The 26,313-nt window shown below is 41.2% G+C and overlaps 1 protein-coding gene across 1 annotated transcript in view; it reads right to left on the bottom strand.

The window, feature by feature from the left end:
- Positions 1–26,313, bottom strand: part of SLC6A1 (solute carrier family 6 member 1) — a 219,190-nt gene that overhangs the window by 189,521 nt on the left and 3,356 nt on the right. The gene's annotated exons all lie outside the window — the stretch shown is intronic.

Below are 26,313 nucleotides of genomic sequence, written 5' to 3'. Positions count from 1 at the left end.
AATACCAGCCCTCGTTCCCCGCAGGTTGAGCCCTTGGGTGCCGGGGTCGGCTGGTCTTAGGCAGGCCTCAGTCAGATGACTCCCAGTGGATGTTTGAAGTAGGCGGCCAGGGACCAGCAGAGGTATCAGAGGGACCTAGACAGGTCCGGATGAGGCAGGAGTCCAGAGGCCTGGTCAGCAATGACGGACCAGAGTGCAAGGATAGGTGACGCCCCGGCAGTAGAAGGCCGAAGCCTAACAAGGCCAAGTCTGAAGGGATACCAGAGGTGAGGTCAGAAACAAGCTGGAGTCGGGGCAGGCGGCAGTGCTAGGCAAGGTACAGCGGAGCAAGGATCAAGCCAGAAATCAGTCCTGAACCTAGTCCAACAAAGCAAGGGTCAGAGCCAGTAATCAGTCCTGAGCGTAGTCCAACAAGGCAAGGGTCAAAGACAGTAATCAGTCCTGAGCGTAGTCCAACAAGGCAAGGGTCAAAGACAGTAATCAGTCCTGAGCGTGGTCCAATGAAGCAAAGGTCAAAGCCAGTAATCAGTCCTGAGTGTGGTCCAGTGAAGCAAGGGTCAAAGCCAGTAATCAGTCCAAGGCAAAGGCTAGGTAGGAACCAGGAACGGAGTCAGGAACAGGAACGGACAACGGAGCACATGACTAGCGTGGAGACCTGTTGCCAAGGCAAGGAGTGAGTAGCAGGCGCTGCCTTAAATAGCAGGGCCCGATGATGTCATCATCTGGGGCCGCAGGTTAGTTTCCCGCCACGGCCCCTTTAAAGGCCGACGGGGCGCGCACACGCCTAGGAGGAGGCAGGACACTGAATGGCGGCATCTCCCTACGGCACATGTGGGGAGACCTGCCGGGAGCTGGAGGGGTCCGCAGAGCAACTGGGAGCGCCCGAGGAGGCAGCGGGAGTGCGGGAGTGCAGGTGGCTGCCCACTGCTGCCAGTGAGGACAGGCCAGGTCCAGGAGCCAGGCACCAGAGGTGAGTAGGCTCGGTTGCGGGCCTGCCACAGCCGGGGCATGCAACAGCATCTTAAACATACAGCACGCCCTCAAATCAAAAATACTTTTTTTTTCCACATTATAAATCTAAGGAATATTCTGTAAACATCTTTTTCACAATATACAAACTCACTGTGAAGATACCCTCACAGTTCTTCTTAAATTATTTTAATAGTGTCGTTACTGTGGTAGTCCACTTTATTTCAAAGAAACTGTCATTCTGTATTGACCTCATGAAGGCAGCATAACTCTCAAAAGATACTTACAAACATATAAAGTTAGTCCAATGCAAAGGTATCCCATACAATTTGTTCATTGTTTAATAAGAATTTGAAAATTAATTTCTGGTGGGTCCTGAGGCTTGATAATTCTGATGTGCTCTAGCTTGGGTTGCATGTTTTTGAAACTGGCAAGGTTTGGGTGCATCATGGAATTGACATGCTTGGGTCCTGGGGAAAATGAGATCGTTCTCTCTAGCGTTACTCTTGCTTGCTCTCGAGAAGCACTGAATAAATTCTTCTCTCTCACCAATGCTCTCTTTGCATGAGGTGGTATTTGTCCAAGCAAAACTATTGAGAGGGAATGGTGGGCTGGAAAAATAGGAATTAGAAATAATTATTTGCACATTTGCATTAACTTCTATGAGTCACACTTCATAATATATATTGTATATATATATATATATATATATATATATATATCTCTAAAAGGCTTGTATTGATTGGTCAGTCACAATGTCATATCTGTCTGTGGCCACCAGGTTATGCTCTGAACAGCGGAAAGTACACAGCAAAGATAATTTGCTCTGTCTGCAAAGCCCTGTCTCTCAGGCACTGTCATACACAGACACACACACCAACACAGACTCTTCCCTTAATTTGTTAAAAGATTAAAAGAATATTTATCTTTTCCACTTTTGTTTGGTTTGGAAAATGTACATCAGTTGTGCACCAGTCAGCTCAGACAACACCGAGCAAATTGCACTGTTCCATGTCTGCAAAGCCCTGTCTCTTAGGCTCCCACACAAAGGCACAAGCAAATACACACATACACACACAGATAGGCATACGCACATACACACACACACACACACACATATATATATATACACACACACAGACTCCAACTCAAACACACATACACACTCAACAGGGCATCTTCAGGCACCACCATATCTCTTTTTCAGCTGTCATGGGATGGGGTCTGCAGTGGCCAGCTCTCTCTTTCGCCACTGCAGGATGGGAATCATGGTGCCAACCTTCGGGCCTCTTCCTCTAGTGTCAAGCAGCCCTGATTGCATGAGCCTGAGTTGGCCCACCCGTGGCTATGCCATTGTTGTGAATTGTGAACTGGTTAGAAGTCAAGAAATACAGAGTAGGACTAACTGGTCAGTTCTCTCATTGGAGGACAGCAATTAATGCAGTGCCCCAGAGATATATTCAGGAACTGGTGCTTTTCAGAATTTCTCTATAACAATTGCTTTTTAGTGTTCTCTACAAGCAACAAGAGACTGTCAACGTAATTTATAGAGAGAGTCCCTAAGTGTCTATATGCTTGCTGTTAATTACTTAACAAAATAAAACAATATTTATCGCTTTCACTTCTTTTCAATTTTAAAATTTATAGCTATTACGGAGAGATAACCCAAGCAACACTGGGTAGTTTTCATTACTGTTAGAAATATACCACTTACTAAAAACAATGCATATTTTGCAGTGGTTCTTCTCATGAATATGAATCTCATGATGATTTCAAATCAATAAACATGGAAATGAGATTCTAGATTAATAGGATTAAAATCTCAAAATCAAATTTCTGAACAAAGCCTTCTATACTCAGATCATTCTTGAGTCAGTGCACTTGATGTTATAATTTTGAAAATTCTGCCTTGGTTTCTATGATTTAACAGCACTAATATACATTTCTTAAAAGAAATGCAGGCTAAGGATTTTTGTGGTAGCCTGACTCTACATCAAGTAATAGAGATGTTTATTCATTTGAATAATGAATCCAATATGAAAATGGCCATTTTTGGTTTGGATTGTTTCAAATGAAACAAATCTCACCTGCCTATGAAAACCCTGAAAATGTTTGTGTTTCCATTTTGGAAAATAGTGCACACTACTAGCAAACAGTGCACAGTATTTGCCCAGAAATAAAACCCAAAACTGTGGTCTCTACCAGTAAGCTGGGGCTAGAGCCTACCCAGCTGGTCATACCCAGGGCATCTGCAGACCCCCTGCAACTCATCCCTACCTTCACCAATAAGATGGGGCTCCGGGCCATTCCTGAGACTGGTGCCATTTTGACAGCACTTTGGCACATGTCTCAAGGCCAGTCAATACCATTTTTGAAGAGACTACAGTGGGGCAGGATAGAGAGGCATCACAACTGCTCCTTTCTTGCTGCAGGACATCCATAGAAGGGGTAAGCGGGAACCGGCCAAGTGCCCAGCCCTGGCTTAGTTCTTGGGGTTGGAATGGCCTGGGGAGGCTCTGGCTGGAATTGCCTCAGCCCAGTTGAATAGGACCATGCCCCATTTTACTGATGAAGGGGAGGGGGGTAGAGGGGTCCATGTATGGGGATGGGGCAGGTCTGGGGTATGTCCAAGTGAGTCACATTTTTTTCTATTTTTTTTCTTAATGCTTACTTCAATTTGGCAAGTAAAGCAATCTGGAAAAAAAAATGAACCAAAAAATGAACCTCCCTCCCCCATCCCTGAAACAAAAAAACAAAACTGAAACAAAATTCTTGGTGTTTGCCCATCCCTATCAAGTCATAGCAGCAGCAATGAGGTTAATTTTCAAAGACATTAATGCATATAAAAACATATTTACCTAGGTAGAATACTAGTTTTTGTTGTGATGTGGACCCTTGGGCCAAAACGGGGTTGACGCTACCTGCAGGAGGCAAGCCCCATGTTATGTTCGTGGACCCTTGGGCTGGTTAGGACAGAGAATGGAGTGTTGTAGAGATCCACAGCAATTGTCCCAACCAAGAGGCGGTTTGAAGACTTGGAGCAGGCTGAGACCCTGGACTACGGTGGAGCCCTATGCGACCAAGGACTCGGTATCCCGTGGAAGGACGGATGACGTGGGACCCTGGATGACTGAAGAGTCTTCACCCTGGAGACCGGTACTCCCCCGGGAGGAGCCCTTAGGAGTCCAGCCGCTGGGACTTTTGGAGATTCACCCTGGAAGCCGAAGTCCCCCCAGGAGGAGCCCGTAGGGACCCGGCCGCTGGGACTTAGGCGACTCCTGAAGGTTGAAGATGGTCTGGACGCAGGCGCCTCCTGCAGATCGAGGGTTTCAGATGGCTGGCGCCTCCAGCAGGTCGTAGGTAATCTTGAAGAGAATCCAAAGGCCGGTCCAGGAATCGAAGGCCAAGGAGTGGTCCGCAGCCAGTCCAGGGGTCGGAGTCCAGAGAGCAGTCCGCAGGCAGTCCAGGGGTCGGAGTCCAGAGAGCGGTCCGCAGCCAGTCCAGGGGTCGGAGTCCAGAAGAGTCAATCCAGCAAGGAGGACAGCACAGAGGCAGGACGAAGAAACAGCACCAAGGATGAAGCAGAGAGGAGTCAGGAGACAAGCCGGGTCGAAATGAAGACAATCCAGGAACGCAGCAACAACAACCGGAGACCAGGAACCTTGTTGCAAGGCACTGGAGTGATCTGGATGCACGGTACTTATACCCTGAGGGCGTCTGACGTCATCTACAGCAGAGCAGAGGATTTTCCCACGCTGGCCCCTTTAAGGGGAGCTCCTCCCCGCGTGCGCACGTCAGGGGGCGGGGCCAGCCGCGCCGGACCGTCGGCATCTCTCCCGAGGAGGGAGAGGCGCGCTGGAGGGCCTGCAGGCCCGGAGACGCCCCGAAACGGCCCGGGCCGCCCCTGAGGTAGGTGGAGGGACCGGGGCACGGCCCGGGACCGTAACACCCCATTGTACGTCCCCACCATCAGCAGGTGGTATGGAGTGGTGCGGAGACCCAACAACCTTCACCACTACCAGCCCTCATTGCCCGCAGGTTGAGCCCTTGGGTGCCAAGGCCGGCTGGACTTGGGCGCGGATCTCCATGTGATGGTTCCAGGTAGACGGCAGGTGAAGGCAGAGTCAGGCGATCCAGAGTCGGGGCAGGCAGAAAGCAGACAAATCCAGAAGACAAGCCAAAGTTGGGGCAGGCAATGAGCAGATGAATCCAGGGACATACCAGGGTCAAGGCCAGAAGAGTAATCTGAGGAACTGGAGCAGGAACTGGAGTGGGAACTGGAGCAACAACTGGAGCAGGACACTACCCACGAGGAGCTGAACCATTGCTGAGGCAACTCTGGGGAGGCAGAGCTACCTTTAAATAGTCCCTACTATTGACGTCATCAACTGGGGTTGCGGGTAGATTTCCCGTCGCGGCCCCTTTAAGTCTCGGGCTGAGCTGCATGCATGCGCCTATGGGAACCCAAGGGGGGGGGGTAGTTGTGGTGGGAGGCGCACCAGTGTTTGGTTGCGCTGAAGGAGGACGGCGATGGCGACGTCCTCAAGCCACAACTGTGGGCCGAGGTTCTTGGCGGCCAGCCACCTCAAGTTTTGAAAACTACCCCCTCCTAAACAGTTAAAAAGATGCCCACTGTTGCACAACATGTGTCCTTGTAATCATATTTAGGAGAGGTGCTCCCAAGGCCATATTTTGGGTGAGAATGCAAAGCAACATGTGTTAACTGTGAAGTCTATATTCAGAGAATTGGCAAGCAGGTAAATTATCTCAGTAAAAGATATGTGCATGACTTTTCCCAAATATTCAGAGGGACTTATGTCACTGAATATAACTAGATAAAGTTAGATGCATAATTTTACTCAAATTTAGGCCAACTATTTTTCCCACCAGACTTATGCTTGTAACTTTAGCAAAAGAGCATTCAATATTGTGCGCTCACTGGCTAAAGTTTAGCGACCTCCCTAGAATGCCTCCATGAGTGCCCCTTTTATTTGGACAATATATGCAGAAAAGGTTGCATGCATTGGGGGGGGGGGCAATATTCAGCCACTTAACTTATCTGACTAACTCTGCTCCTCCCCAAAGTGCCTCCTGCCTGCCCCCGGAATGCTTCCGAGTTATGCGCCTAAATTCTAGCCGCATAACTAGTTATATGGCTAGAATTTAGGTGCATAAGTCTTTTAATATTCCGATTTTGCCATTTAGACAGATAAATTTTGAATATCGACCTCAAGATGTATGCGGGTGGTAGAGGGGAAGTATTCAAACACTGAATGTTGTGAGGGCAAATCAAAAGGTTACCCACAATAGCTACCTCTGTATTTTAAAATCTATCAAGGCCCTAATGCCCGCGATAACACGATAACGTCTGCAATAAATAAAGCACCGTGAGATGTGTATGCTAATTTTAAAATATTTCCCAAATGGGAGGATTAAATTAAAATGATGGGTGTTTAGCATTGCATGTGTTAGCGTAATGCACGTTTTTGTGGGTTTCAATGCCAGAAGTAACTACACCTTTTTCCCTGATTTTATGCTGTGCGATATGCCTGAAACGGGATTTGTGTTAAAAATTGCAAATCCTATTGCATCAAGCTAGGTCGAAACTACATTGTACAAATCTCATTTTTGTGCACCTTTCCTCACTCCAAATCTTCACTGATGTGTACTGTGCTATTCGTATCTCTGACTGTGCATGTAAAACTGCCCCCCAAAACCTAGACGACCTCAAAACCTCACCTTGAGTTACTAGTTGCCCCTCTTACAGTGGTATAAATAGTTTACTTATATGAGAGCCCTATAAAAAGTGTCTCTCTCTCTCTCTCTCCATGAAAATTACCCTAACTGTGTCCTTTTTATTGTGGGTGCTATTCTTGCGAAATTTGTAGCAAAATGATAAATCTAGGTCTATGTGTTATTTTCCTTTAAAATTTTACCTGCACAAAAAGCAAGCGCAAAGCCCCCAGGTACTTTGTATCTGTGATCATTTTCAAAGGGGAATTACCTAGGCAAGTTGTTTGAAAACTGAACGAAAATACAGTCTAGGTGTATTATTTTCCACTGTGTTTATGTGGCTGTCAAGGATCTGTTCTGTTGTGAGTTGCTACTGCTCTTTGCCATCTCCAAGAAGCTGCTGCTCTGTGCAAACATATGGTTTGCACTTGTTCATGTCAACCCCCTGTGCTGAGACCTTATTGCCTACTATGCTAAGTTTTGTACATATAAGTGTGAATTTAAAAGCCTGACATGCACTGAAATTAAGGGATGCATAAATATGTCAGGCCACCGACCAGATACACGCATACTTGCTGCTATGTGTACAAATGAAAATTTTTTTGTAAGGGGCAGGAAGTAGGCGTGGTCTGGGTGGGGGCATGGGCATTCCTGGATTTCACCAGGAAATACGTGCACTGGCACACACCAGGGTCCCCTGCCGTATAACTTTACTTCTGCTATGACGTGTAAATAGTAAAACAAAAACATATATGCAAATCAGTGGGGTTTTAAAATTCAGGACTAACAGGGGAAAAGGAAGGCTTTTAAACTAGGGGGTTTGGAAGTCCTATACATTATCTGGGTGAACTAGGAATGAAATGGAAAAATGGCCAATCGCGGTGCATGTGTCTATTAAAATCCCCCCGCAAACATGGTAGAAGCAGCATTTTGCACACAGGTGCACGCTAACTTAAAATTGCGTGCACATGTGCATGCAGCCAGGTTATTTTATAACGTGCGCATATTCAGAGGTAATTTCTGTTTGTAAAACAGAGCTTTTCCAATGGAAATGGCTTTTTATAATTCACCCGCCCAATATGTGGGCAAATTTATCCACGTTTACCCATACTAAGTGAAGGCATTCCCAGGGGCAGAGTTGTGGAGGGCTTTCAACTTTCACACATTTTATTGGATTTTCAAAAATATACACATAGCTTTTTTTTTTTTTTTTAATATATGTAAAGGTTTCTACATGCATATTAACAGATGTAATTATATGCAAGTAGTTTAGGTATAGTAATTTTCTAAGTGAAAATACATATGTATGTCCACTTTGAATACTTGTGTAATCTATGCATCTATTTCCCAACTTTGTTATGCTGACTGTTACAAAATTACCATACTCCCTAAATAATTTCACGCTAATCTATAGTGCATAGGCTGCTAGGAATAAAACACTAGTGTAACCTGCACAGAGCGGTAGTTACAGCCCAAAACAGTTGTGTAATGACTGCATTGTGCTTCCAAGAAGGCCTGGGAAAGCTGCATGGAGCAGTAGTTAAATCCTAAACAGCAGTGGTATAAGTCCATTAGATCTATGAGAAAGCACTGGGGTAATTTACACAGAGTGGCAGTTACAACCCTAAAAGGTAAATGGTAAAACCTTGAGAAGTTAGGTGATGAGCATTGGGTTCCATATGAAAATTTGAATATGCGTCTTCCCAAAGTGCACAGATGTTTACTGGGCAGACTGGATGAACCATTTTGGTCTGCCATCATTTTCTATGTTACTATATTGTCATTACAGATGGTATAGCACTAAAAAGTTCATGGATCATTATACTGTTTTAGTGCTATACCATCCTTAATTGTGGCTTTCACCGATTGTGTATACCACTCATCATCTCCACTTCTTATTTACTATAATTTTCATTTACAGTATTTTGTCGATTTGCATGTACAATGTTATCTCCAATAGATAATCTTTAGATATAATCCCTTATTTGCATCCTTTGCTCCCAGTTTCTCAAGTGTTATCCTTGATCTATAAACTAGAGAGCATCATTTTGTGTTATAGCAACAATGCTCAAGTATTCAGTACATATTTGAGAGAAACATATGAGAGCATATAATGTGCCATGCTGGATCAGACTAAAGGTCTATCAAGCCCAGCATCCTGTCTCCGACAGTGGCCAATCCAGGTCATTAAGAAGAACCCTTCAAATCCCAAAATATAGATCCAATATCTTATTGCTCACTCCTAGGGAAAAATGGTGAGTATCCCTGAGTCCACCTAGCTAATAATTGTTTATGGACTTCTCATCCAGGAACTTGTCCAAAGCCTTCTTAAACCCAGCTATGCTAGATGCATTGACCACATTCCAAAGCATAATTGTGCATTGAGTGAATAAAAATAGTCTCTCCAATTTGTTTTAAATCTGTCACCAGTTAGTTTCATGGTGTATCCCTAGTCTTAGTACTATTTGAAAAGGTAAATAACTATTCCCTATTCATCCCACAATTGATTTTATAAACCTATATCATATCTCCTTTATAGTTGACTCTTCTTCAAGCTGAAGAGCCCTAATGTGTTCAGCCTTTCTTCAAAAGGGATCCATCCCCTTTATCATTTTTGTTGCCTTTCTCTGCACATTTTCAAGTCCACAATATCTTTCTTGAGATGGGCAATCACAATATCACACAATATTCAATATATTTACTTTTTATTCTGCATATCTTTATATTCCACTTTTCAGCACTTCAAAGCAGATTACATTTGGGTAATGTAGATATTTCCCTATCCCCAGAGGGTTTACAATCTGTTTGTAACTAAGGCAATGGAGAGTAAAGTGACTTGCCCAAATTCACAAGCAGTGGAAGTGAGATTTGAATCGTAGATTCCCTAGCACACAGTCCACTGCTCTAACCAATAGACAATTCCTCCACTTAATATAATATATTATTTGCTTTTTTGATTGCCAGCACCAGCACCCTGAGGGTTTCAAAATATTGTCCACCATAACTCCTAGCTCCTTTTCTGGGTGGTAATGCCTAATATGGAACTCAGCATTGTTTACATATAATAACATAAGAAATTGCCATGCTGGGTCAGACCAAGGGTCCATCAAGCCCAGCATCCTGTTTCCAACAGAGGTCAAACCAGGCCACAAGAACCTGGCAATTACCCAAACACTAAGAAGATCCCATGCTACTGATGCAATTAATAGCAGTGGCTATTCCCTAAGTAAACTTGATTAATAGCCGTTAATGGACTTCTCCTCCAAGAACTTATCCAAACCTTTTTTGAACCCAGCTACACTAACTGAACTAACCACATCCTCTGGCAACAAATTCCAGAGCTTTATTGTGCTTTGAGTGAAAAAGAATTTTCTCCGATTAGTCTTAAATGTGCTACTTGCTAACTTCATGGAATGCCCCCTAATCCTTCTATTATTCGAAAGTGTAAATAACCGAGTCACATCTACTCATTCAAGACCTCTCATGATCTTAAAGACCTCTATCATATCCCCTCTCAGCCCCTCAGGATTACATTTCCCTATCTACTTCACTTGCACCTGTTCATATTAAACTTCATCTGCTATTTAGATGCTTAGTTCCCCAGTCTTGCAAGAATGTTCTGTAGCTCCTTACAGTCTGTTTCTTTTAACTTCATTTCATTCATTGCTTTCTTTTCAAAATCATTAATTAAATGAAATAACATTGGTCCCAGTATACTTCCATGGGGCACTCCACTTTCTCCACTGGGAAAGCTATTTAGTCTTACACTTTGTTTTCAATCTTTTTAACCTGTTACTGATTCACAGTAAGACACTCTCTCCTATCCCAAGACATTTTAATTTTCCGAGGAGCCTCTATTAAGGAACTTTATCAAATGCCTTCTAAATATTCAAATATGTGATAGCAAATGGTTTGCATTTATCTACATACTAATTCACACTTTCTAAGAATTCTAATAAGTTAGTAAAGCACAACTTCCCTTTGTTAAATCCATGCTGCCTCTCCCCCATTAAGTTATGTTTATCTATATGACTAGTAATTTTGTTCTTAACAATAGCTTCCATCATTTTACCTGACACCAATCTCAGACAAAACCATGGAGCCCTTTTTGAAAATTGGTGTACATTTGCTACCTTCCAGTCCTCAGGTATAGAGGCAGATTTGATGGATAGTTTAGTAGCAGGTCTGAAATTTCAGATTTAAATTCCTTTAGAACTCTGAATTAATACCAACAGGTCCCAGTGGTTTGCCTCTATTTAGTTTGCTAACTTACTCTACTATCTCTTCTAGATTTATACTGATTTCATTCAGTTCCTCTGAAACATCATTTACAAAGAATGATTCAAGCATGGGTATCTCCCCAACATTCTTCTTAGTAAAGTCTGAAGCAAAGAATTCATTTAGGACCTGACTTCTGAATGCATTTATACGCTTAAAACTGGGTTTTACGTATATAAATGCACTTTTCCCATGTAAATGGGCTTTTGAAAATTGCTACAATATATGCCATTGAATTGCCAATAGGTTTTATCTTCATTAAGTGTACTTATTGAGGGTAAATTGCTTTTGAAAATTGCATCAATAGCATGTTACATTAACTTGAATCGCGCTGCGATATCGTGTAGCACTATAGAAATGTTAAGTGGTAGTAGAACTTGCATAACTCCTTTGAAAATTCACCTATGGCCTTAAGTTTCCAAATGCTTCTTTTACCCCCAAGTCATCTAATAATCCAACTGACTTCCAAACAGGTTTATTGTTTTTTTTTATTTACTTGATATATCTATTATATTATTATTATATTATATCTATATATATTCCCAACATCAAAATTGACAACATCAATATCCAACTGAAGAACTCAGTAAGAGACCTAGGCATTTGGATAGATAATGAACTGAACCTCAAAACATGCATAGCTACAAAAATGAGAGAAGGTTTCCACAAACTTCACATACTCAAACATCTCAAACCTTTACTACATCCTCATGATTTTAGAACTGTGCTTCAATCACTCATCTTCTCATGCCTCGATTACTGCAACGCAATATTCATTGGACTCCCAAAATCCACACTAAAACCCCTACAATTACTGCAAAATGCTGCAGCACGTGTTCTCACTGGCAAGAAAAAATTTGATCACATCTCACCAACCCTGATGAATCTACATTGGCTACCTATCACCCAAAGAATCAAATACAAGACATTAACTATTCTTCATAATGAAATATACAAAGATAACAACGCTCCCCTTGATTGCATGATTAAACTTCACAAACCACCACGATCAACAAGAATCTCAAACAAATTACAGCTAATCATACCCCCCCTCTCAGATGCAAGACTATCCATCACCAGGAATCGAGCTTTCTCTATAGCCGGTCCAAAAGAATGGAACTCTTTACCAACATATTTAAGCTCAATAAGGGATACCAAATCCTTCAAAAAAATAACTTAAAACTTGGCTATTTAGACAAGAATTCACAGTCTGAACTCTATATCCACTCTCAACTCTTTGAAACTCACCCCATGTAAGAACCCTAACCCTCTTCTCCTCTCCATCCTTCCAATCCGCTTAAAAATTACTCCCTCCTCTTTTTCCACCCCTCTTTATCTTCTCCCCATTCTTACTTTGAACCTTCTCTTCCTTTTTACTCTCCCAGCCCCTACTCTAATAATTTGATCTCTCACCCCTCCACAATACTAATATGACTTTTACTTACACTTTAACTAATATCTCTCTTTAATTCAGAAAACTCAATTATAAGATACTTTCTTTAATTATGTTAATTCTATATTACTATGCTTTAGCCGAGATGTTATTTATGATACTAATGTTTATATGTTACAAAAATGTTTTCATGTATGAAGTTGTTCAATTGTAAACCAGAGTAAAGGCTCCCCGCTATACTTCGGTATAAAAAAAGAATCTAAATAAATAAATAAATAAATAAATAAATAAATATCTTTCTTAGTCTATTATACTAATGTTTTACATCTAAATTGGTAATGCTTATGTGCCTTATTATTTTCTTCATTGGATCATGCTTCAATTTTTTTAAAACTATGCCTTTTTGTCTTTGATTGCCTCTTTCACAGCACAGTTAGCCATGCTGACAGCTGCATATTGTGGAAAAAACTTTCCTGGATCTTTCAAGATGATGTTTTTAAACAGTCTCCATGCCTCATGCAGACTTTTAACCCTTATAATTGCTCCTTTTAGTTTCCTTTTAGTTTTCTCATCTTAGCATAGTCAGTTATTAAAGTTTTATTGCAGTAGTTTTTATTTTACTTCCAGTATCTCAAATTTGATTGCATTATGACCATTATTAACAAGCAGCTCCACCACTGTTACCCTTTATACCAGATCCTGCATTCAGTAAGAGTTAAATCTAAATAGCACCCCCACCCTGTTGGTTCTAGGACAAGTTGACCAGTTGCTTCATGAAACATTCATTTACAGTGCCTAAAAAAACTTAACCTCAATGACATATCCTCAGGAATCATTGACCCAACCAATATTGGAGTAAATGAAACCTCCCTGTGTTTCCATGCTTCATAGCCTGTCTCAGCATTTCACAATTTGTTTCACCATCCTGGGTGGGTCTATGGTAGTAAACCCCCACTGCTATACTCCTCCCCGTTATGCATGGAATTTGTTTCATAGAGATTTCAGAGTGCTGTTAATTTCCTGTAGAATCTGTATTCTGCTTCATTTTAATAAACAGGGGTCCTAATAAATGTCCCCCTTAAATTTTCTATTAATTGTTTATCCCTAAGTACAGAGTAATATTTCTAAACTAGGAAGTAGATGCTTTTGTGTAGTGAATTAATAAAAACTGAATTCTAGAGGTAGTTGTTAGATTAAAATTGTTCCATTGGCATACTGCATAAAGAAATGCAAATTCATCTACCCATCGTAAATGGATTTCAATTGCTAGCACAGTGTGTCCCTTCATTTCTGCAAGCTCAAAAACTCACCACTTAGGATAAAAATAAATTCTGTGATAAATGAATCTGTACTGCACTGAAATGTTAATCAGAATCTAACCCTTCAAATGCCAATGGCTTTATAAATTCTGTTCTAGCATTTTGGAGCCTATGTAATGAAGGGCAGAACCATAACTAGGAGTGTTTGAAAGAGGCAGATGCCCAGGGTGCAATGCCCTTGGAAGCAGAAAATTACTGAAATGCAATGGAAGTGGATGAAAAGTGAGGATGAGTTCTACTAGTCTCCTACCATTCAGGTTACTGGGGGAGAGAAGGAAAGGGGAAAGGCAGAGTGGAGAAGGTGGAGGGAGAGAAAAATGGGAATCAGAATGGGGTGTAAATATACTTGATTGCCCCAGGAGCTAAAATACCAAGTTACAGCTCTGATGAAGGTTTTTCTTTTCATATTTTGTATCTAAAGGAAAAATGTTCAGGTCACCCAGCTTCAGAACTTAGAAAGAATTTTAGTAAGCAGACATTTGTAGAGTTTGATGAGTAAAAATTTGAATCCTCTTTGAAAACAAATGTGTTGGGGTGGACTGGGGGCATCTCAGAAGTGCTGCATAACCCCCTTTACACACTTTTAATGTCCCCTCAACTCCAAGCCATGCCATAAATTATCAACTTTATTTCACTATAGATGAACCTCATTATCTCTTTTCTAGCATACAGTATAGCATCTACATTCCCAAGGATTATAATCATCATATGGAGATGAAGGAATGACACTGAGCAATGAGCATGCTCACACTGATACCAGCATGAAGGAAGAGCACAAGGACAAGGATGCTTGCCCACACTAAGTCAACACAAGTCAATTTAGCTATTTCTTTTTTGCCTTTCCCCATTTTTCTCCCTCTGTTGTCAAGCCTTGGCTGAATCCAAGCAGCAAGCCTGGGCAGCATACACTAGGTAACCTTGGCTTTCACGTTTTCTTCATCCTGGCCCAGCACCACCGGGTGTGAAAACTGTGCAATTGCACAGGGCGGCACACCCGGTGGGGCGGCATTGGGAGCAGGGAGAAGCCCGTGCTGCCACTGGTGGACCCGATCCCAGCAGCGGCAAAAGAAGAGGAGGCCCGTGGTACCACTGAGGGCCCAGATCCCACTGGCAGCAGAAGGAGATCCATGGTGCTGCCTGTGGACCCAATCCCACTGGTGGCAGCAGAAGAAGAGGCCCGTGGTACCACTGGTGGACCTGATCCCACCGGCAGCGGAAGGAGGTCCATTGTGCTGTTGGTGGACTGAACCCACCAGTGGCAGAAAAAGAGGAGGCCCGAGGTGCCATGAGGGACTCAATTGCACTGATGGAAGAAGGTCCAAGGTGCCACCGGTGGATCAGATACCACAAGCGGCAGAAGAAGAGACTTGTGGTGCTGCGTGGGACCCAATCCCACCGGTGAAAGAAGGAAGTCTGTAGTGCCACCAGTGGACCTGATCCCACTGGTGGCAGAAGAAGAGGAGGTCTGTGGCACCGCTGATGGACCCGATTCCACCAGCGGCAGAAGCAGGAGGCCACAGCAGAGGAAGCCCATTTGGCAGTTCCTTATCCAGTGCTGGCCCCACGGTATTCAACACTCATGGTGCTAGAACTTCCTGTATTCTCGCGAGATGAAAATACAGGAGGTGTTAGCACCATGGGTGTTGAATTACCTCTGGGCCAGCACAGGAAGAAGAGCTGCAGAGCAGCTGCTCTCCACACAGAAAGAACAGGCAGGCACCAGCAGCAACTGAGAAGGAATGACCCACGGATCTTGATTTCCTGGTCTGCACGCGTGTGTCAGTGAATGGGAGGCTGCCAGTGATGAGTGTGTGTGTGTGTGTGTGTGTGTGTGTGTGTGTGTGTGTGAATGGGAGCCTGCCTGGGATGGATGTTTGTGTGTGAATGGAAGCCTGACTGGGATGGGGGTGTGAATGGAAGCCTGCCTGGGTTGCATATGTCTATGCATGTGTGTGAATGGGAGACTGCCTGTGATGGATATGTATGTGTATGTATGTGAATGGAAGGCTGCCTAGGATGAGTGGGTGTGTGAATGGGAGTCTGCCTGGGATGAGTGGGTGTGTCAATGGGAGCCTGCCTGGGATGCATGTGTGAATGGGCGTGTCCCTTGGTTGCATGTGTATGTGTGTATGTGAATGGAAGCCTGCCTGCCTGGGATATGTGTGTGTGTGTGTGTGTGTGAATGGAAGCCTGCCTGGGGTGGGTGGGTGTAAATGGGAGCTTGTCTGGAGTGTGTGTGTGTGTGTGTGTGTGTGTGTGTGTGTGTGAGTGTGAGAGAGAGAGAGAGAGACAAAGAAAGAGAGAGAATGAGAGCTGCTTGTGTTGTGTGTGTGCGAGAGAGAGAGAATGGGCTACAGGTGGATCCCAACCTGCCAGCAGCTGAAATGAAGATGAGGGCCTGGGGCTGTGGGTTTGTCTGAGAGGGAGTGTGTGTGTATGTGTATAAGAAACAGAAATAAGTTATGGTGGAGATACTTGCTGTTGTGCAAAAGTCTAGCAATTCTTAAAAAGATCAGAAATCACATCTAGCAAAATTGATTCATACCAATACCTTACAAAAAAGGTACAACAAGCACCTGACATGAGTTGGACTCTGTTTAAATATATGTGCAAATAAATATCTTCAAGCTAGGGCGACTGGTCTGTCTTACTTTTGTTTTGCCTAAGAAAGAGAGGAGAAAGTTTGTGCATCCCACTTCCACTACTCCACAACAATCCATGGGTAACTGGAAATAAAAAATTCCCAGGTATGGAGAGCATGGATTTTTTAAATTCTTTTCAGTTTTATTTTCCTGGTGTTATTTGCTATGTCTGCTATTTTGAAATATTTTACTGGTGGTTGGGAGATTGAAAAAAACTTGTTCATGAGTTTTTAATTATTTGATCTTTTATTCATCAGCTTTTTAAAAATAATATTATTAGTATGATTTTAGTGTTATGATTATCCATTTATTTTATTTCTTGATTTTATTGTTTGATGTTTGAGGAATGGTTCTGTTTTTTCATTATAGCACTACATATTAGAGATGTGATTCGGCCGAACCTTCCGGTTTGGTCTTCGTTATTGGCCCATGCGGGAAATTTAGTTTTCCCGCAGTTTGGGCCGATTTTATTTCGGCTACCCCCCGAAACGATACCTGAAACCCACCCCAACCCTACAAATTGAATTAATTGCAACCCCTACCCTATTGACCCCCCCCAAAACTTGCCGAAATTCCCTGGTGGTCCAGTGGGGGTCCCGGGAGCGATCTTGCACTCTCGGGCCGTTGGTTGCCAGTAATCAAAATGGCACCAAAGGCCCTTTGCCCTTACCGTGTGACAGGGGCTATTGGTGCCATTGGCCAGCCTCTGTCACATGGTAGGAGCAATGGACAGCCGGCGCCATCTTAAAAAATGACGTGGGCCATCCATTGCTTCTACCATGTGACAGGGGCCGACTAATGGCATCGATAGCCCCTGTCACATGGTAAGGGCAAAGGCCATCGGCGCCATTTTGATTAGTGTCAGCCGACGGCCCGAGAAGGGGAGATCGCTCCCAGGACCCCGCTGGACCACCAGGGACTTTCTGTAAGTCTTGGGGGGTCAGGAGGGTGGGGGTTTGCAATTAATTAAATTTGAAGGGTTGGGGTGGGTTTGGGGTTTTTTTTTTTTTTTTTATGTGCCCTTTCTCCCTCCCCCAAAAACGATAAGAAAACCACACAAAATTTTGTGGGTTTTCTTATCATTTCGTCGCCCCCCCCGAAATGCAATGAAATAGGAAATATCATCTCTATTTCCTCACAAACGAATGCACATCCCTACTGCATAGAGCATCTGGATTCTTGAGGTTTCCAGTTTAGTTTTTGTCTGCGTGTTTGTATTTCTACTTTATAGTTGCTCTATTCTGTATTTGGTGAGGGTCTGTTTATGTTCTGCATGTATGACATAGGTAAGGCATTTTCCTAATAAGAAGTGTATTAGTGTATTCGAGCTTTCAAAGGGTCAAGACCACACCCAACACAAATTACAATAGACCTAATATCATATGGGTTCCAAATGTCTTTTTTGTAGGGATTTCTGGTTGGCATCACAGCAGTGCATGTCAATTTAATGTAAGTGATATTTTTATCTCAGAATACTGTACTTTGATATTTTTCATGTAAAATATAAATGCATAACTCTTAATAGTGTGTGGAAATGGTGCGGGGGGGGGGGGAAGGGCACGTTGTAACAGCCATGGATTTGGGGGTGGGGGTCAGTTTTTAAAGTTTGTATCACTGAAGGGAGCTGGGCTTTTTTTGGTGGGCCTGGGACAGAGAATGGATGAATGGGGAGGGGGGAATCACAGTAATTGTTCACACATGGCAGGAAAAAACCTAGCACCGGCCCTGTCTTCATCTCTGAGCCTGAATGCACAAACTCCACAGTGCACCCAGAACCAACCACTCCAGATGAGCGTGGATCTGAATAAAATTCCCTGTGCTGCAGCATAAAGCCACAGGACCAGTCCAGTTTTTGTCCTTTGTAAATGCAGTTTGGCCCACATGGCTGCTTCATGAAGTAATTGATCCTAGAATTAATGAGAGATGCGACTACTTTACTGCAGTTCACAGTGGACTGCAGGACCTGGTGCAAGGGGTAATGGTGAAGGAGCTACTTGGCAATCACATAACTCAGTCACAGAAATATAGAAACATGACTGCAAAACAAAAGTTCATATGGCCCACCTAATTTGCCCATCCACACAAGTGCTCAGCTCTATATCCCCTCCTGCACAATCAAGCTGTGAAATTTGTTGCTGGAGGATGTGATCAAAGCATTTAACATAGCTGGGTTAAAAAGGGGGTTTGGACAAGTTCCTGGAGGAAAAGTTCATAAACCATTATTAGCTAGATAGACATGGGAAAGCCACCGCCTATTCTGGGAGGAACAAGGAATGGATCTATTTTTTGAGATCTGCCAGGTACTTGTGAAATTGGCCACTGTGAGAAAGGGGATGTTGGGCTTCATGGACCTTTGCTCTAACTCAATATGGCATTTCTTATGTTCTTATGTGCTAGTTTCAGTTGTAACATGGGATAATAAAATGGTTTCATGTTGGGTACATGAAACTGATAATGAAATAAACACGTTTTTTTGTAAGTCAATTACTGTAATTTAAAAATCTAACTGAGCTGCTTAGAAAAGCCAAAAAATGTTTCAACATCTAATCAGATTCTATAATTATACTGATTGATATTTTTGCTTCCTACTCCTGTAGTATTTTTAGAGATCCACAATGAGCTTATAGTCATGCTTACAATTAGAAGGTCATCCAAGCATAGCTCTTCAAAATCTTTGTCCTCCACAGAACCCATCAGAGTGGGCTGAAGATTCTATACCACCAGTAAAGAGCACTGCTTTAACAGAAAACAAAGCAAGCTATGAAATCCCTGGAAGGAGAAGAATAAATACAAGAGATTCCACCCAGAACTAATGAAGCACACTTTCTAGGATGTATACAGGAGTGTGTATTCATAGTTAATGCATATGCATGGATCCAAAATCCACACCCCTATCAGAATACTTATGCTTCCCCCCCCCCCCCCCCCCCATGACCTGAAAAATATAATGTGGATAGGACACCAAACACAAAACACACACACACACACACACAAGTAAGTGCATGTGCAATCTTATAAGCGTTCTCTTCCTTTAGAAAGTAAACTACCCCTATTGCAGAAGCATTTAGTTTTAAAAAAAAAAAGACCTACATAGAGACAAACACACACAGAAATAAGAGGTAAGTGTTCAGCCTCTTTGCTGGTGCAAAGTATGTGGGGTAAAGAAGGGTGAAGAACACACAAGGATTTCAAAATGAAATCCCCATGTGTGCCTTTGGAAGCCCAGCTTCACTACTGTTCCTTTTCTCCCTGGGGAAATGTATGCACGCTGTTGACAGAACATATACTTATTTTTGCATGGCAAGGGGGGGGGGGGGAACGGACATTTTTAAAGACCTTTCTCCATGGGCAAACACCTGTTTACTTGCAAAGAATCCCTTTTGAATTCCCCTGTTTATTCCCAGCTGTTTTCTACTAAAGGATTGTATTAATTAATTGCAATTTTTGGAGGACAGGATATGTATTGCAGCATTAAATTTCATTTTCTGAAAGCTGATTTTCTTTATTTTTTTTGTAACTTGAGAACCACAAACCTAAAAACTAATTTCCATTTTGTTTCCTTCTGTAACTCTGCACGAGTGCAGTGAGAGGGTCATTTTCAAAGCCATTTCCGAGAGTAAAACCTCAGAAATGGGCTTTTACAAAATTGAAGGTAAAAGCATTCACGGTGGGCCTGCATTCCTGTATTTTGCCTTCAGTGAACAGGGGCATCTCCTGGAGGTGGGGTTGGGGAGGAATTTGTATTTATGTGCAGACTAATGCTTTTTCAAAAAGTACACACATTTTGCCCATAAAAACTATTCTCACACACTAGCAGATGTAAATGGGTGTGGGTAACTTTGGTGAGGTAAATTTCCAAGTACATGCATAGTTTTCCCTTTGAACCTGGTGGATAATGAACTTTAAATCTATGCAAGAATTACAAAACTATCCCCTAAATGATGCATCTCATTTTCCGTAGATCATGCGTAATAGTGTCCTTTATTATCTCAAAGGGTCACCTAAGGCAATCAGATAATGATACACGAGCTTATTTTATATCTTAGCTTATTATAAGGCGCCTATATGAAATGTACTAGGACACAGTATAATGAATTAGAGGGCATGTCTCAGATTGGGTGCCTAAGCACAAAGATCATTGGTATGTTTTACCCAAGAACTTTGTACCAGTTTTCAAAAGGAACACTTTCTGTTGAAAATTGCTTATGCAAAAGTACATGCACCTGCCTGTCTGCTGATAGTTGTTGGGGATACAAATTCAAAAGTATGCACGCACTCACAACCCTGCCCCCAGAAGTGCCTCTCCTTATTGCAGGTATAACTATGTGCATAGTGCCACTACATCTATATTTTCATGTGCAGATAGGGTGGGTGATTTTCAAAGACCCCCCATTTCCACAGGCACAGTACATGCCATTTACCAGATCACACAGCTTTTTTAAATTGCCTTCCCTAGTTTTGTAAAAATAAAATGGGGGAAAATGTTTTCCTGTAGCTCACAGTGCGGCTGATGTAATAAAACAGGAGCATAAAACGTGCACTAAATTTTAGCAGACATTTTCTTTAGTCATGTGCTGAAAAACAACTCCTGATGCAGTAAGCTAATGGCATGCAAATTACTATACTCTTAAAGAAGTGTACTAACAAAAATAGAGGACTTTTATATATAGAAACATGAGCTGTGCAATGAGTACATAAGTCTGAAAAGGCATGCTAGGGAGGTGTAAAATGAAAAGAGTGCATCTTTTTGGTACAGGTACTTATATTAGTACAACTGTCACTATTGTGCAACATTCACTGTATATCACTGTCACCTCATGCTTCTCTGCCATCTCTCCATCATACTGCTGTCATGTAGCTCCTACCTGGCCAACAGTTCTGCTACTAGCTTTTCTCCCAGGTTTTATGCACCAAGAAATCTAACAAATCCAGAGAAGCATGAGCCGACAGCTATAGACAGTTGTACATACATTGAGAATCACCAAGTGACAATTGTGCTACTATAAATGCCTTCTCCAAAGAGCATACGTAATGATAGCTACACACAGGAATTCTGCATCTCTAACTCAGGATTCCTGGAACAGAGTCCCTTTGGCTCAGAGTTCCCAAGGCTTTCTTGGCAGAGGGTCTCGGATTTGGTGGGGTCCTAGTCTTGGATAACCCAATACTTAGCCTGTTTTATTAAGTTTGGAAATTTAACTCCTAGGTCAGAAATGGAATAGAAATTCACTTTCATTTCTAACACTAGTGTTAGTCTATAGTGCTGTGCCAGTATTGCCGCAAACCTAAGGTTCCTAGATGTGATGATCCATTCTTGACCTGGGAGACCTATGTCCAGAACCCCCATACCAAGGAACTCCAGGTCTGGGATCATGCTAGCACAGCACCATAGACTAACACCTAATCCTAGAAATGTGAGTTAATTTGTGTTCCGTCTCTGATCCATAAGTTAAATTTCTACTGTTAAACCTTCAGAGCTTTAACATACTTCCCTACATTGGATAGTAAGAGCTAATGCCTTCATTAACATGGGATTTGCATGGAGTCATGCTAACTTGTGTGCATATTTTTTCTCACATATGTGTGCACATATTTTGAGCGCTATTAAATCATATGTAAAGTTGCACACAGAAAAATGTACAGACACGCAAATGTGAGTAAAAGTGTGCACTTAGCCTAGCGCACCTTATTACATTGGCCTTGGTGCAATTGTCTAACATCAGTAGGCATGCCATCTGTTAAGCTTTTTGATTGATTGAATATCCCATGGTATGTTATAATATTATTACAATGTATCACCAACATACTCTGTCAATGTATTATTGTGTGTGTCCCTAGCTGCCACAGAATATACAATTGAGCTGTCCTCCTAGGCTCAGTTCAGTCAAAGCTAATACAATTTGTGGATAACAATGCTGTGCTCCATGAGCTGAGTCTGCACGTTTCTACTGTGAAAAGGTTGTATTATTGCACTGGTCATCATGTGCTTTGATTCCAGAGAACATTTAGAAATCCTGTGTGCTTTATGTTTCACCTGGTCAGTAAATCAATGCATCATATCCTTCATTCATTATAACATGGTACTTGGGAGATCAAGAAATTGAACCATATTACTGAAGAACATCATGATCATAGTGATGGCAGAAAAAGACCATATGGCCTTTCTAGTCTGCCTATCCACTCAACTAATTTATGATCATGTGTATGTCAATATCTAATGGATTCATCACTAAGATCCATCATTAGACTGCACCATAGCTGAAACTGTGTTATGAGTCATGCTATAAGGTAGAGTCAAGGCTATCATAGTATAAGATTCAAGCAAAGTACATGGTTATTTCGCCAAGTATTCATCTAGCTTTAGAATGATTCCTAAAAATGTCAGGCAAGCTGAAAGAACCACACAGCAAATAAGAATTCTTAGGTGAAAGACAAAAGAAAGCCCTTTTGGAATACAAACAAATGATGATCCTGTCTGCCAATGAAGTGCTAGAGCTGGTCCAGATCTGTCAACTGAAGGCTGTGTTTACAAGAAAATCTGTGTCTCAAATAGAAGCTGTTGGCTTATTGTGCACTGGTCCATAAAACAGTCTGAGCAATGCAATGCAAAACTGCAGACGTGACAGAAGCTGATGGACTGCAATTTTTCTCTGTACTTCCGATTAGTTGGACATGTTTAAAGACCATTCTAATGCAGCTTGCTAGCAGTTCCACTGTTGAGTTGATGACATCTGTGCTTTCAAATTATTTTTATCTGTTGAGCAAACATTGCCACATGTCATGATGTTCACCAAATTCAGGATTAAAATGATTGCAGTCTTATAATATCAATGAAATAACTCCGCTTGCAACCCGCATCCAGATATGAGCTCTGTTATTTCTGCTAAGTCTCCATGAAAGAAAGGGGAACTTTCTTTTAAAATATGGTATTATAGTGCCCGTTTAGATTACAGCATGTGCTGTTATAAAAACATTTTTGTAAAATCCACACATGTCTTTTTCTCCTGAAGTAAATTATTTTCAAAAGAAAATTCAATTCATGAAACATTTTAATCAGATTCCAGAGGTGATCCAGAGAGGAATCAACTGAGTACGTTTTTTGCAAAACAAACTTTAAACTGTATAAATAAATTATTAACACTATAAAAGGAAGTATTTCATTAAACATTTGCATGAAAAGCTAATATAGAAATTATAATTTTCCATAGCTTAACATAATTTACACTTAGGGACCTTTGTTTTCATTTATTATTTTATTTTGTCTCGGAATGTCAAAGTTAGAACAAAAAAAGAAATCAGTGGAAAAATGACTTTTCCACTGATTTTTTTCCTGTATGTTATATTAAAGTCATTTTTTTATTTCTTTTTTGTTGTAACATTGAAATTCCCAGGCAAAATAAAATAAAAACTGAAAATGAAGGTCAATATTTGCACCTTAGAACATGCACTATTAAGAAACAGTAAATATTAAGCTTTTTATTCTAAGATGCATAGGAAAAGAAAAATGCATATTTTGCTGGCGGTGATGCTGCAGGATTTTATTATTATTTTGAACTACAACTGTTTATTTAGCTATTACTTTCAGACCAATTGCTCCAAGGCTGGCTGATCATCCATTGACTAGCACAGATTTCTAAAATGATGGTTTAAATCATCTGTTATGTAGAAATACTTATCTACAATATATGTCAAGTCACACAAAAATTGTTAAATGGATATCACTGGTTGTGGTTTAGATCTGAGAACAAAAAATTAACATGACAATTTCTGGAGTTTCTGTATTTACAGCTACTTAACTGATGCCATGATTTTGTTGGCATATTGAAGTCCAAAGAATCAAAATGTCTACATTGTCAGAGTTTACAGTGAGTACTAGTAACTTAGGTGAGTATCTAGATACTTCAAAATCATTATTCTTTCCTATTTGGATTTTTCTTACTATGTTCTTTATAGCATAAACATATTTATTATTATTATTATTATTATTATTATTATAAGACTCAGGTAAAAGTATTGAGTAGTAGGCTGTGATTTAATTTAGGGAGATAAATCAGCTGGGTCATATAATGAAGCTGTCCAGAAGCCCACATTGAAATCAATTTATTGTTCCATTTGAATTCAGCTGTTACAAAGCAAGTAGTAAATGTGCAAAATTGTCCTCTATTTTATGGTTGCTTTTAAAATCAACACACAATTTGAAGACTGTCATATTACTGACACAGTATCTCTTCCAGTCATGGGAGAATGTATATGCTACAAGCTTTCATGCTATGTTTAAGACTGGAATTCCTACTTTAAAAGGCAAATTCATTGAAGCTTTTGACACACATATGAAGTTATTCAAATGAACCAGACTTACCTGTATCTGGATAACGTGTCTGCTTGAGACAAAAATTCCCCTGACTGAATTTTTATATCCATGGAACGGGCTGCATGAGAAATGACCTTTTCTAGGCTCATACACATGAAAAAGAAATTTCTAATGCAATATCTGGCACCTCTTTCTGGGCATCCAGATTGGCTGGATGCCCTGAGTCTATGCTTCACCTGAAGTGCATTAATGTTCAGCTCATCATTCTGTTTTAATCGGAGCTTTAAATAAATTCAGACGTTTATGAGCAAACCAAGATAAGCAAACTGCAAAAGGAATTCTTGAAATGTCATTGACAGTCTGAAATGCAAAAGCTCACTGCTACTTTATGTTTGTGCATCAGCGCTGCTGCTGTTCTTAGTTTCATGTAGTGCCAAAACAGGAGTTCATCAAGATTTCATTTTTGGTTTTTTTATTTCAAAAAGCTTATGTAAAGGAGACTAAGTTTTGCAGTGGCAGGTTTTTCCAAAAGCAAATGACAAGCGAGTATCCAACAGATTTTTTTTCCACATTTGTGTCTAACTTTAGCTTCTTCACTATCTCAATAGGGGAATTTACAAATGTATCAAAACTGTAACATTCAATCTAGGGATTTTCTTCCCAAAATTAAAAAAATAAAATAAAAATCATCTTAAAATATGTATATTTTTCCTCTCACAACATAATTTGAACCCTCAGTTTACAAAAGAAATGCTTACCAGTAACAGCATAATATATATTCTAACTATGAGCACAAAATCACTTTCATCTATAGCACATAATCATGTGCAACCAAATTCTGCAAATTAGTTCAAACACTGGTTAGACAACTAGGTGATTTGTCTACATAAGTGACTGAAAACCTCCAGTTTTTGTCTTCATTTTTTTTTTAATCTGACTGCGTTTCAACAGTATACTTTTCACAGCATGCCAGATTTCAGTAGTTCAGGTAAAACGTGTCGTGCATTGTTGTTCTGCCTTAACAACACCGATATCTGTTGCCTTTTTTAGATGATTCTTAACATTTAGAGACTTCTTACATCACTAAAAAAAAAAAGGCAACAGGTTTAGCTGAACCAAAATAGAGAATGCCAAAGTGGAAAGCAAAACCTCAGCAGCAAATCAAAGACAATTTCCAGCACTAGCAATTACATGATACCCTTGTACGTCGACTTAAATCAGCAGCATTCTTCTGACAATATCTGTAACTGCTTCCATTTTAAATATAAACTAATGAATTTAGCTTGGTGAAATTATTAAGAGAAAAAGTATGCTTATATTTCTGACTAAATGGGGCTAAAGATCAAGTAATGAGTACTGCACCCCAAGCCAAATACTTTTGTTTCCGCCATCCCTATATTAGGTTGGATAGCCGCCTGTAGACTAAAGGAAAACAAATCTGGGATTATTGTAGCTGTTACTTTACAATGAGCTCAATCAAATGTAGGTACATTTGTTGCAAAAGCTTTTCACTTTAAGGAAGATTGAACATTCTGTACAAAGAGTTGTGCGGCGTATGGGGGTAGGGGGCGGTGAAAGCAGAAAACATGGATAGGCAAGGACAATGTTCTGACTCAAGGTCATAAGCCAACATGTCTCTGCTTCGAAGACTAGCATCATCAAGCTCAC

The sequence above is a fragment of the Rhinatrema bivittatum genome, chromosome 4 (assembly GCF_901001135.1).
Source record: "Rhinatrema bivittatum chromosome 4, aRhiBiv1.1, whole genome shotgun sequence".
In the NCBI taxonomy this organism is placed as follows: domain Eukaryota; kingdom Metazoa; phylum Chordata; class Amphibia; order Gymnophiona; family Rhinatrematidae; genus Rhinatrema; species Rhinatrema bivittatum.
Note: the sequence above shows the minus strand (reverse complement) of the source record. Positions and strands in the feature narration are given on the sequence as shown.